This window comes from Podarcis erhardii, assembly GCF_964252035.2.
Source record: "Podarcis erhardii genome assembly, chromosome: 2".
In the NCBI taxonomy this organism is placed as follows: domain Eukaryota; kingdom Metazoa; phylum Chordata; class Lepidosauria; order Squamata; family Lacertidae; genus Podarcis; species Podarcis erhardii.
The window spans coordinates 22,476,799-22,491,211 of NC_138498.1; positions in this window are offsets into that span (position 1 = coordinate 22,476,799).

Sequence of the window (14,413 nt, forward strand, 5' to 3'; positions counted from 1 at the left end):
TGTTGAAAGGGCTGCTAATAACAAGGCCTGTACGGTGGCATTGGGGTCTCATAGCGATTCAGATAAAGGCCTGCAATCTAGAGACACAAGAAAAGTAGTGCACCCCACCCCCAAAAGTACACAAAGCAAAAGAGAGTCTTTGCAGCTGCAAGGGCCTGTTGTAGGGATGGATAAACCTGTGGTCATCCCAATGTGGCGCTACTGATCCCATCTTCCCTGACCATTGGCTCTGCTGGCTAGAGCTGAAGGGAGTTTGTAACATCTGGAGGGCCCCCCAATCCTGGCCCTCCGCCATCTCTGCAGTTGAATTCAGAGAATTCCCAGCAGTTTGTACACATGGATGCACAAGTGCCAGGAATGAAACCTGCATAACATTCTGTCAAGGCCTTGCAGTGAGGAAATCTCACTTGCTTCTTATTCCCCAGAAATGCTTTGGATAGGCCAGGCATAGGCAAACACGGCCCTCCAGATGTTTTGGACTACAACTCCCATCATCCCTGACCACTGGTCCTATTACCTAGGGGTGATGGGAGTTGTAGTCCAAAACATCTGGAGGGCCGAGTTTGCCTATGCCTGGGATACAGGCCTCCCCAGCAGGGCATGTCATCTTAAGGGGGTGAAATTTACCGTAATTTTTTGCAGATTTCTTCTGCAATGTGTTTTTGGGCGTGAGGAATTCCTATCTGCTATTATGTTTGTGATTTGGGACAACATCTAGCTTGGTAAATCTACACTCGGTGACGAAGCACATATACTGCTTTTGGAAAACCAAAGAATTGTAATTTTACCTTCCGAGAATGTCAAGTAATGTTTGATGATGATGATGGCATCCGTCTGTCTCGAGAGACAATGGAGTGCGCCTCCGGGGGTGAAATCAAACTGCTGTGTTAGCAGCACTGAAATGACCTCCCTGGGCGCAAGCCTGGTCAGTGTGCATGGAGGTCCTGGGCTGCCTGGACAACAATATTCCCGCTCACAGCCTCACTGATGTGCTCCAAAGGAAAGCAGAGCACTACATTTGGCACCAGCACGGCTGCAGGAGCTGCCATACAAGATGCAGTTCAATCATTTCAGGGACTCCAATCCGGATTTGTATAGGGTTTACTCCTTCGCCTTTTCTTCTCCTACAAGGCAGCAGATGTTAAGGAGTCTTTCCTTCTCCTAGGTGGGCTACCTTCCCAAACTGACAGGCCCCATCTGCCCTTCACTTCCCTCTACACTACATCATGTGCAGAAACTGCCTTCTTGACCATTGGAGCCACTATTTGTCCCATTCACTTAATTCGACGGACCCTGTCTTCGCATGCAGGGGAAGTCTCTAACTCCCTGAGGGTTTGAGACCCATCGACTACCCTCACTTGGTTTAACCGGCCAGTCAAAGCCATTCCTTGGGTGTGGCTGCTGTCACAGCCTGACAGCTTCTAGGAGCCACAGGTGAGGGCTGAGTGCAGGGTGGGGACCAAAGGTGCACAAACTACCCCAGAAAGAACTCAATGTGTCCCCCACCAGAGGTACTATCCCTCCCCTAACACCCATATGCCCCAAATAATAATAATAATAATAATAATAAAAATAATAATAATAATATCAATAATATAAATGTTGATGTATAAAATAACTGCAAGTACTTGGCAATAGTTTTTAATGATTTCTATGCAATTTGACACACATTTTGCTTACCAGGCAAAACTAAATTATATTAATTTAACCAAAATAACTTTTCAATTCCCAAGTCTTGTTTCAACTTTTTACCACCCCTCATTTTTTTGGAATTTGAACGTTGAAGGATTTAACACGCCCTACGCTTACCAGGCCTCACCCCCTATTGGGAATACAGTGGTACCTCGGGTTAAGAACTTAATTCGTTCCGGAGGTCCGTTCTTAACCTGAAACTGTTCTTAACCTGAGGTACCACTTTAGCTAATGGAGCCTCCCGCTGCCGCCGCCACGCGATTTTTGTTCTCATCCTGAAGCAAAGTTCTTAACCCGAGGTACTATTTCTGGGTTAGCAGAGTCTGTAACCTGAAGCATCTGTAACCTGAAGCGTCTTTAACCCGAGGTACCACTGTACCGGAACTCAGGCCAGGTGGTGGGGGGAATGAAATAAATAATTGGGACAGGCAAGTCATGGAGCATGTACAGAGTGCATTTTCCCATATCGCTGAGTAATAACAGCCTTCCAAGCAAAAACCTATAACCGTAAGATTCCTAAATGCCGAGTCCCTGTTGCAAAGATGAACCGCAACCCGTTCTCTTGTCCTCTTTCTGTACTCAGGCAAGAACTACAGAATGCTATATAAGAAGAGATCTGGTGCGCTGCAGAAAGGTGAAATGCTTACCAAGCAAATGAAATGATTCATGCAGGGGAGATGACTCACAAATCAGCGGCACGGAATGACTCCTTCAAGGGAGCCAAGCCATATGGCAGCTGGACAGACAACAAGCTGCCCAGAGTCAATGACCTATGTGGGTGAGTAAAGGGGTAGGGATCTCAGGTCAAAGGGCGTATTTTGAAATAATCCTGAGTCCTCTGGCCACAAGGCTAGCCCAATACATTTTGCTGCCTAACACACAGCAGCAAATGCCACTTTCCCCCACCTTCAAGTCAAGATACAGAGCCTAGACCCGCCTAGTTATTTGGGATGCTGAGGCTGAGCATCTCTCCCCTTCCCTAGCAATAAAGCTACAACACTAATAAATCAAATAACTAATCATTCTACCATCCTTTAATAATCATCATCATAATAATATTTATTTATACCCCGCCCTCTCTAGCCAAGGCCGGGCTCAGGGCGGCTAACAAGCAATAATAAAAACAAGTTGAATGAATACAACTTAAAAACAAGATTAAAATACAACATTAAAATATTGAAACATTAAAATATTAAAATGCAGCCTCATCACAGGAGGAGAAGGGAAAAGAAAAAAGAAAGAGGGGGAGGGAATCAAATTGGCTCCAAGCCAAAGGCCAGGCGGAACAACTCTGACTTACAGGCCCTGCAGAAAGAAATCAGATCCTGCAGGGCCCTGGTCTCATGAGGCAGAGCGTTCCACCAGGCCGGAGCCAGTGTTGAGAAGGCCCTGCCTCTGGTTGAAGCCAGTCTAACTTCCTTAGGGCCCGGGACCTCTAGGGTGTTGCTATTTATGGACCTTGAGGCTCTCCGTGGGGCATACCGGGAAAGGCAGTCCCGTAGGTACGAGGGTCTTAGGCCGTGACACCCCGAATCAGCTGCCTCGCCCTAATGGTAGGGCAGGCTCCACAGCTCTGAAGAAATTAACCTCTGTTTGAAAGTACAACAGCTAACACTTTCTACAGATGTTGCTTGAGACACCTGCATACCACACCCTCTTGCCCTTTCAGCTGTAAAGAATCTCTGGGCACAAGGTCCTTGTGTGGGGTAAATCAGAGTCAAATCTGGTGGTCGAGGTGGCAACATCACTGAATGAAAACTGGCAAAACACCAGCACCAAACAAGCAGGCCAATTTCTCTAAACTAAACAGGTTTCGGAGATGCAGGTGGCACTGTGGGTTAAACCACAGAGCCTAGGGCTTGCTGATCAGAAGGTTGGAGGTTCGAATCCCCACGACGGGGTGAGCTCTCGTCGCTCGGTCCCTGCTCCTGCCAACCTAGCAGTTCAAAAGCATGTCAAAGGGCAAGTAGATAAATAGGTACCTCTCCGGCGGGAAGGTAAACGGCATTTCCGTGCGCTGCTCTGGTTCGCCAGAAGCAGCTTAGTCCTGCTGGCCACATGACCCAGAAGCTGTACGCTGGCTCCCTCAGCCAGTAAAGCGAGATGAGCGCCGCAACCCCAGAGTCGTCCGCGACTGGACCTAATGGTCAGGGGTCCCTTTACCTTTTAAACAGGTTTCATTTGTTAAATGGTTTAAAAATTATGTTGAGCATTAAAAACTGGTTACGCTCCAGCAGAACCCAGCACCCCTTTTTCCAAGCAGAGTTTTGCTCCTGTGTCCCCAGAGAACGTTTCTACTTCAGTCTCATGACAAAAACAGACCATTCTCCCAGACTCCCATTAGAAAAAGTATAAGCTGGAAAAGAGCGACTGCAGAGGCTCTCCTTCCTTGTTCCCATCATCCATGCCAAGTATCTGCCGGCAGCCTTTTCGTTTTATCCTAACAAGATGTTGTTTTTGGCCTTGATATGAATTCCTCCTACACACACACAACAGGCACGTGAATCAACTACAAACACAGCAATTGACACAAACCAGTGTCAAGAGTGCACAGCACATTGTATAGTCTACACAGGCACTGTGACTTACCATGAATCAAAGGATTCCCCTTTTTGCACAAGAATCATGATTCAACCACTGCTGCGTCAAATGTTTGTGAGATTTTACAGACCCTCCACATGTCCCTATTTTCCAGGGACAGTCCCGGATTTACAGAAGCCGTCTTGGTTTCTGATTTGATCCCGGGATGTCCCACTTTTCCTTTGTTGTTGTTGTTTAGTCGTTTAGTTGTGTCCAACTCTTCGTGACCCCAGGGACCAGAGCACGCCAGGCACTCCTGTCTTCCACTGTCTCCATCAGTTTGGTCAAATTCATGCTGGTAGCTTCGAGAACACTGTCCAACCATCTCGTCCTCTGTCGTCCCCTTCTCCTTGAGCCCTCAATCTTTCCCAACATCAGGGTCTTATTATTCGTTCTCCTCGGCCAACAATCCAAGCAGAGAAGTGTCATACAGAAAGACTAAATAAAAGGTGTGGAGGAGGCTCCAGGTATTCTTGCCTCCCAACTCCCATAGTTCCACCTAGTATGGCCAGTGTTCAGGGACGATGGGAAGGTTAGTCTAACACTCATAATCTGGAAGGCCACTGGTTCCTTATTCCTGGTCTATTGATATTTGAAACTTCCTCAATCCCAATAGTCCTTCTCTACTCAATCCCAGTAGTCCTTCTCTAAGCCCTAGAAGCCTTTATAGACGACCACATGGAGGGAGAAGCAAGATGGAATAAATGTCTCAACCACTAGTCATTCAGCCAGAGGTCTGAATAAAATCTATGTGTATAGAAGACTTTGTGCATAGGTTACGTAGTGGGTAGCCTAACCCTTTTCAGGGTTCCCAGTCAAGCAGAGAGAGAAAGAGAGAAAGAGAGAAAGAGAGAAAGAGAGAAAGAGAGAAAGAGAGAGAGAGAGAGAATATGAATGAACAACGTGTACGTGTGTGGTCTGTACTCACACTAGGGATGGGGGAGAAAATATGAGAACTGGGAAGCAGCCATCCTTCAACATTCAAACTTGCACAAATTTTGTGGTGAGTTCTCGAACCAACCAACATTTAGAAAACCGATGAATAACTATAAATACGTTCACGAAAATAACATAGAAATGTATTATATTAGGGGGGAAATTGCTTGCTAAAATATGAACGTCAGTTTAGACGGCATACAAAAAATGTGTTTATTGAGAGAAATTTAAACTAAATTGCTGATAAGTTTTCATTGGAGTTTTTGTTTTTTAAAAATATCACATCGCTGCAGAAATGAGGAGAACTGGATTTAACGAGAAACTGAAAACATTAGAAACCAAGAGAACCAAAATCGACAAATTCTTCCGTCTCTAATTCACACATTTGCCTGAATAAAAAAGAAGTTAGGAGCCCGGACAGTGGGTAGATCCTTGTTCCCCTACTCTACCCACATTTGGTTAACATTTGACAATTTAAGTATTGTTCAAATAAATGCAGTGGCTGCTTATGTGCTACCAAGCCGGATTCAAGGTTCTTGAATGGATTTACAAAGCCCTGAACAACTTTAATACCATGTTATGTTATCCTATCTGCTGGGTGCCTATGATACCCTGGGGTATGTCTCTAAGGCAGGGATAGCTAATGTAGCACCCTCCAGAAATTTTCAGACTACGCCTCCCATCATCCCTTGGCAAACGACACTGCAGGACACCATATTGCCAACCCCTGCTCTATGGCTCCCCAAGTCTCTACAGAAACCTTCATTTACTAGGAATATATATCCCAACTTTGCAGATGCTAGGCTTTCTGCTGATAGGGTTAATCCAGAGTTTTTCAAACTTGATTCTCCAGCTGTTTTTGGACTACAATTCCCATCATCCCTGACCACCGGTCCTGCTAGCTAGGGATGATGGGAGTTGTAGTCCAAAACTGGTCCTGCTAGTGAGGGATGATGGGAGTTGTAGTCCAAAACTGGTCCTGCTAGCGTGGGATGATGGGAGTTGCAGTCCAAAGCCAGTTTGGGAAACCCTGGTTTAATCCTTTCCGATTTTGCCTGAGAGATACCTCTGTCTTTTGGGTACCCATTATGACGAAGGGAGGGTGAAACCGTAAGGTTGGTCAGTAGTACTTATCCCTATTCTGAACTTGGCTGGAAGAAGGAAGATGACTCTAGTTTTACAGCCAAGAAGAATATTAACACAAAAGACAAACCAATGACTCTGAACGACTTCCTTTGTGGGATTCAGCTGTTTTCCCAGAATGATTCAGCGGGTGATGGTGGCAGCAATCCCACATGCATCTTGTGGGGTGAAACTGGTACAGGTGGCATAGTGATGAGGCAACTGTGCCAGGAAACGTGCGTGGCACAATTGTCCAGAAATACTCCTAGACAATGATGGCCGGGGGGGGGGGGCGGAAGGAAAAGGCGGGGGGAACGTGAATCACAGATCTGACAAGGCAAAGAAAGTACAAAAAGTGCCAATTGAAGGAAGAGGGGGAAAGGGAGGACATGCTATTTATATCTCAGAAACAGCCGGATTTGTCACTTGATAAATCACCCACTGCAATACCACTTCCAAGTGCATTCACATCCCTTTTGCTCTATTTCTGCCAAGAGGCATCACTTCATCTGTTGTCGCCGTACGAGAAAACTAATGACGTCCAGAGATTCCTGTAGCTTATAGTGATAGAACTGATGGATTGGAAGGAGGTCACGGGAAATCATTAACCCTAGACTACTTCTTACGATATGGGACGTGGGTGGCGCTGTGGGTGAAACCACAGAGCCTAGGACTTGCTGATCAGCAGGTCAGCGGTCTGAATCCCCGCGACAGGGTGAGCTCCTATTGCTCGGTCCCTGCTCCTGCCAACCTAGCAGTTCGAAAGCACGTAGATAAATAGGTACCACTCCAGCGGGAAGGTAAATGGCGTTTCCGTGCGCTGCTCTGGTTCGTCAGAAGTGGCTTAGTCATGCTGGCCACATGACCCGGAAGCTGTACGCTGGCTCCCTCGGCCAATAAAGCAAGATGAGTGCCGCAACCCCAGAATCGGTCACGACTGGACCTAATGGTCAGGGGTCCCTTTACCTTTAACTTACCTCTTACGATGCCACTGTGTGAATCCAAATCAAAACATTTCTTTCTTTTTTTTTATCTGCTGCTTTTCCTATGCATGGAGCAAGTAGCATTTCAGGTAAATCTACCTTAGTGAAATATACTCAGAGTCGAGAGTGGATTTCATCCTCTTTATTGAGCTCATAGTGGTGAGGAGGAATGGAAGTTCCCCCAGAGTGTCTGCCTTATATACATTATTTACACAATGGGCCCCACGTGATTGGCTAATTCTGGGATTCTCCTGTAGGCCAATCAGGTTGCGGATTCCCTTCCACCTGGAACTGGATTGGGTGGCTCCTGTGGACCAATCAGACTGCTGCATTCTAGATCCTATTGTTCTAGGACCAATCAGACTGCTGCATTCTGAATCCTATTGTTCTAGGACCAATCAGACTGCTGCCTTTTGGATCCTATTCAACTCAGTACGTATCAAAGTTCTTGGCTTTCAACATCCTACCTAGAAACCTAAATTACCACATGATTAGGCCCTTGGCCACATTAGTTGAGAGGCAAATCTCCGTCCATAGTATCCTTCTCTTCTCTTCCCTGCTCCTGTATCTATATTGTGTTTTGCACACTTCAGATTTAAAATACGCGCACCCAGCAAAGGATGCTGGGAACTGTAGTTTACCCCCACCCAGAGCTGCAATTCCTAGCATGCTTAACAAACTGCAAACTTCCCAGGATTCTTTGGGAGGAAATGTGTTTTATGTGTGTAGGGGATGCACACAGTCTAAAAGTAACATGGGTGGCTGTACAGTGGTACCTCGGGTTAAGTACTTAATTCATTCCGGAGGTCTGTTCTTAACATGAAACTGTTCTTAAGCTGAAGCACCACTTTAGCTAATGGGGCCTCCTGCTGCTGCTGTGCCGCCGGAGCACAATTTCTGTTCTCATCCTGAAGTAAAGTTCTTAACCCGAGGTACTATTTCTGGGTTAGCGGAGTCTGTAACCTGAAGCGTATGTAACCCGGGGTACCACTGTATGTCTTCCTGCTTGCATTTGGTTGTGCTGGGCACAGAGAAGCAATTATTTTGTTTTTCGTTTCTCTGGTGTGTCTCTCTCCCTTGAGGACTTTAAATCAGTGGGGTAGAGAGTGGGGTAGTGGATGGGGCAGAGCACAGCAATGAAACTATTTCCAATCCGGAACTGTACTCAGTGATTTGCAAGGCTCCACATGAACTGCTAACAACCAGTTGTTGTTTTAAATTTTTACCATTGTCTCTGATTATCAGTTACAATTCAAAAAAGCCTGGAAGCCAAGCCAATCACACTGTGTAGACAAATCATTGCACAGTGATATTATCTGTGCAAATAGTGGTGGAGGGAATCATGGAAGATGGAGCTTGAGCCACTTTACGATCCGCAACTTTTTTGTTGCAGCCATTCAGCTCTAACATTTCAAACGACAAGCTTGAATTATTATTATTTTTAATTAAGTACCAAAAATAAATATACATAGATGCCTCCCACCCCACCCCGCCCCAGGGAAACAAGAGTGTGTGTAGGGAAAATAACAAATGGAAGCTAGATACTTATTTTCTTTGAGAAAGTTGTCCTGATTGTTTGCCCAAAGTCTGCAGGAAGGTTAGATTACATTAGGCAATATTGAGCATTCATTCTGATTTGTTTGTGTATGTGTGTAGGGGAGGGGGCTATAAAACATTGTGTCAAATGTTATCTCACACTCTCCAATGAATTTCAACATGTCTGATTGTGGGAGGGATTGGATAACAGGTCTGTTGCACAAGAGCAACAAATCAACTTTCCTTGTGCAACCAGTGTGTGATTGAATCCTGATAAAAATAGGGGCATTCTGGAAGCCCCTCTTTACTCTCTTTTGTTGCTGTTGGGCTTAAGAGTGAGCAAACTCCAACAATCAATGTAAATGAGTTTTGTATCTTGCCAAATGTCATATTTTCTCAGAAGGTATTAAGTGCAAAGTGGGAACAGTTTGCGACAGCATGATTGGATTAGATACAATTGTCATGAAGGGTACTTGCGGGGGGGGGGGGAACAATTTACTATTCCGTGGAAGTTAAATGAAGGAGTTTACATGCCAATGTTTTTGTTTCCTTGTGAATTCTGGTTAGAAATTAAAGGGCCCCAGTTTCTGCTCAGCCCCATAACCTGAAGACAGAGAGTTTTGGTCCTCAAAGTTAGGCAAAGCTACATCTGAGGTAAAGGTAAAGGGACCCCTGACCATTAGGTCTAGTCGTGGCTGACTCTGGGGTTAGGACGCTCACCTCGCTTTATTGGCCGAGGGAGCAGGCGTACAGCTTCCGGGTCATGTGGCCAGCATGACTAAGCCGCTTCTGATGAACCAGAGCAGCACACAGAAACGCCGTTTACCTTCCCGCTGGAGCGGTACCTATTTATCTACTTGCACTTTGATGTGCCTTTGAACTGCTAGGTTGGCAGGAGCAGGGACCGAGCGACCGGAGCTCACCCCGTCACGGGGATTTGAACCGCCGACCTTCCAATCGACAAGTCCTAGGCAACAACAGCAGCAAGAATACTCATCGCAAAGTATTGGAAGACACATGATTTACCCACCCGGGAAGAATGGCAGATGAAAGTGATGGACTATATGGAACTGGCAGAAATGACTGGCAGAATCCGAGACCAAGGTGAAGAGTCGGTGGAAGAAGATTGGAAAAAAATTAAAGTTTATCTACAGAAACATTGCAAAATTAAGGAATGTTAGAAGGATGTTGGAATGAAGTAATGTGGTTTTAGCAGAAATGATATAAAGGATTAGGTAAAAATGGATTTGTTAATTGGTGAAAGACGAGAATGTAAAATTACAGTATATTAAGATAAATTAATAGGATAAAAACAAAGCTGGAAAGGATTTGCTGAAATATCTAATTGAACTAGAATACAAAAAAGGGAGGTGTGAGGAAGTCAAGGAAATAAGCAAAGGAAAGAAAGTTATGTAAAGGTTTGATCTCTGTGTTGTTGTTTTTAATTGCTTGCATTTTTTCTGTCTTTTCTTATTTTTATTTTTTTGGTTTTTTGCTTTTTTCTCTTTATAATCTTTAAAAGTTGAATAAATATTATTATTTTAAAAAAAGACAAGTCCTAGGCTCAGTGGTTTAACCCACAGTGCCACCTGTGTCCCCTGGAGGGTAGGACTCAAGCCAATGGCTTCTAGTCACAAGAAAGGAGATTCTGACTAAACATCAGGAAGAACTTTCTGATAGTAAGAGCTGTTTGACAGTGGAATGGTCTCCCTCGAGAGGTTATAAATTCTCCTTCCTTGGAAGTTTTTAAGCAACGGTTGGATGGCCATCTGTCATGGATGCTTTAGCTGAGATTCCTTCATTGCAGGGTGTTGAGTTAGATGACCCATGGGGTCCTTTCCAATGCTACGATTCTAGTCATGCCCATTAACTTCAGTGGGTCTATGCTGAATAGGACTAGTGTTTAATACCACCTTTTGTAAAAGCACAGTCTCTAGTACTCTTTTCTCATAAGTCAATTGCCCCAAGAACTTCCCATCCTTTGGGGAAGTGAACAGCAGACAGGGACTGGGGCTGTTTCTTCAAACATCTCAACAAACACTCAAAGGAAAGAGGCTTCACGCCCTCTGTGAACTTGTTCCATTGCTTAATCAGAAAGTTTTCCATCCCATTTATCTAATCTCATCTCCTTCTTCCTGCAGAAGGGAGTATTCCTGTCACTGTTGAGTTTCTACTTCTGGTTTAGTTTAGTTTTTCCTGGCTAGGTTCTTGTGCCTTTAACAGCTGGGGGATGGGGTGGGGTGTGGGGTCCTTCATAACTCAGTGTGCTTTGCATGCAGAAGGTTTCTGGTTCAATTAATGGCAGCTGAAAAAAGGACCAAGTAGGATTGGAAAGATCTCTCTGCCCCAAGATCCTAGAAAGCTACTGCCAGTCAAAGAAGTCCTATTTTCCCTCAACTAGCCGCCCTCCAGATGTATTAGAATACAGCTCCCATAATCCCTGACCATTAGCCTCATCGGCTGAGGCCCATGGGAACTGTAGTCCAGGTTGGGGAAGCCTGGAACAGACAATTTTTATGACTGCAACTTGTTTTACACTGTGTATGCCATGGCCTGCCCTGGGACCTTAGAGTGAAGGGTAATATGGAAGATAAATAACACTGGACAACAGGAGAGGCAACTCTAGGGGGTCAAGCCCCCTCGATATTGTTGTAAATAAAATCTGCCCTTCTTCCCTTATGGGGTATCCAAGAGCCCGTATAGTGTCCTTACGTGGGTTCCCTATTGGTAGGAGAAAATAACAGAGGCCAACCAGAGAATATTGAGAAGCAAAGCAGCTAGTAAGCCTGATTTTTATTAAAGCTGTTGCAACAGGGTGCTCCCCTCACACTCAGGAGGACAGAGGAGGACCCCGAACAAAGGTGTTCCTGCCCTTATATAGACATTTTAAATTCCCTGCCCTGGAGCTCAAGACCACCCCTCCATACATCATACATACATCACAGGTGGGGTGTAACCCAAGACTACCCCCCCACACACATCATACGTACATCACAGAAAAGGTGGTCTACAACAGAAATTTGAATGTTGTTGTTTTTCCTGTCTGCCAGGTTATCTGATAATGCCTTATCTGATTGCCTTTCCTGGTAGTCTGCCCATTCCTTTGAGATGGTGATTATCAGGTTCCCTTACCCTCTCCCTCCTTGCAGAGAAAACATTTGGTCAGTTTGGGAGTCAAAATGGTTTCAGGACGGTCTTCCTGTTCTGGTCTATGTACGTGCTTGGTTGGTACATTTATGAACATTTATTATATAAATAAGACCTTAAATTTTATTATTGCAATATTCCTTAGCAAGGGCTCAGGGGCCCCCACTGTTGAGAGGACGGAGAAGGCCAAACCGCCAAGGCGAACACGGCACCCAACTCCCACCATCACCAGCAAGGAACACATACGCAGCCTGCAAGTGATTAACTCAAGGTCATTTAGGAAACTTGTGTGGCACAGCAAACCCCACGTCCTCCTGAGCTAATACTTTGTTTCTATTTTCATCCTTCTTTCCCCACTAAGGAGGGAAAGGATGTGGGCAACTGAGCAACGGTATTTGCTAGAACAGCAGATAGTTGTGGAATTCAAAAGCAGCTCCCTGAAGACATTATCAAAGAAGAAATGGCATTTTCACAATTACATTTAAGGGATGGTGGTGGTGGGGAGGGTTGACCCACTGAAACTAATGGAGTGAACTGGTCATTAACGTTGGTGGGTCTACACTGAGTCAGTTAGTTGAATAGGTAAAGGTAAAAGTAAAGGACCCCTGGAGGGTTAAGTCCAGTCAAAGGCGACTATGGGGTTGCGGCGCTCATCTCGCTTTCAGGCCAAGGGAGCCGGTGTTTGTCCACAGACAGCTTTGCAGGTCATGTGGCAAGCATGACTAAACCACTGCTGGTGCAAGGGAACACCGTGACAGAAACCAGAGCGCATGGAAACACCGTTTACCTTCCTGCCACAGTGGTATCTATTTATCTTGCACTGGTGTGCTTTTGAACTGCTAGGTTGGCAGGAGCTGGGACAGAGCAATGGGAGCTCACCCTGTTGCATGGATTTGAACTGTCAACCTTGTTGTAAATAAAAATTGCCCTTTTCCTTTATGGGGTATCCAAGAGCCCATATAGAGTCCTTACATAGGTTCCCTATTGGTAGGAGAAAATAACAGAGGCCAACCAGAGAATACTGAGAAGAAAAGCAGCTAGTAAGCTTGATCTTTATTGAACTGTTGCAACAGGGTGCTCCCCTCACACGCAGGAAAGGAGGAGGAACCCAGAAAAATGGCGCACAAGGCCTTATAAAAACTTTTGAAATTGCCACCCTGTAGATCAAGACCACCCCCAGAAACATCATACATACATCACAGAAGGGGTGTAACCTAAGACCACCCCTCAGATACATCATACCTACATCACAGAAATTTGAATGTTGTTTTTCTCCTGTCCTTGTTTATCTCCTGTCTGGCAGGTTACTTGATTGGATTTCCTGGGGAGCCTGGCCATTCTTTTGTAGTGATAAATACTTAGTTCCTGGGCCAGGTCACAGGCTCACACCCTATTCATATCTTAAATGTGCCCTTAAGACAGGATTTGTTAGGAAAGAGACAATGGGAGGTTTCCCACTTTGACCTTGCAGAGAAAACATTTGGTCAGTTTAGGAATCAAAATGGTTCCAGGTTGGTCTTCCTGTGCTGATCTATGTACGTGCGGTTATGAACATTACCATATATCTAAGATCTCAAAATTCCTATCACAACCTTCTGATCAGCAAGCCCAAGAGGCTCAGTGGTTTAGACCACAGTGCCACCCGCTCCCTGGGTTAGTTGAATACAACCCAGGATGTGTCAAGCTGTGACGAAGAATAGGGCACCTGTAAATTATGCGGCAGAGAGACGTTTAGCAGTTGTGGAAAACAACCTCCTTGCTGAAAAAGTAATCCTGGGGGGGGGGGGATGCAGGATAGAAAATGCATATACAGTGGTACCTCAGGTTAAGTACTTAATTTGTTCTGGAGGTCTGTTCTTAACCTGAAGCACCACTTTAGCTAATGGGGCCTCCCGCTGTTGTCGCGCCGCTGCTGCGTGATTTCTGTTCTCATCCTGAGGTAAAGTTCTTAACCCAAGGTACTATTTCTGGGTTAGCGGAGTCTGTAACCTGAAGCGTATGTAACCTGAAGCGTATGTAACCTGAGGTACCACTGTAGTAGCAGAGGTCTGGGAAACAAAGGAAGGTTTTGTCTCATGTCTGCAGAAAGGAACTGCGCTATCTCAAATAGTTGCTTCTTTTACTTATTGCACACTTTTTAAAATACTGTGCTCTGATGCTTTGGCATTCCTGCTTTAGACAGATCAGAGCCGCTTTGTTTTTTGGCATGTGGATGGGTTAGTCATCACGACCGGTCACCATGGAAACATCCCCAAGGCATTCACTCCTCACCTCCCCGCCCCCTGCAATGAACTTTTTAATTAGTCACAAACTTTTATCCCTAACAAACACTGTTGCTAACACTTACACACAGATACATGGAAGCAGCAAGGAACTGCAGATCGTTAACCTTTGTGAACCTACAGCTGGGCCTTCTC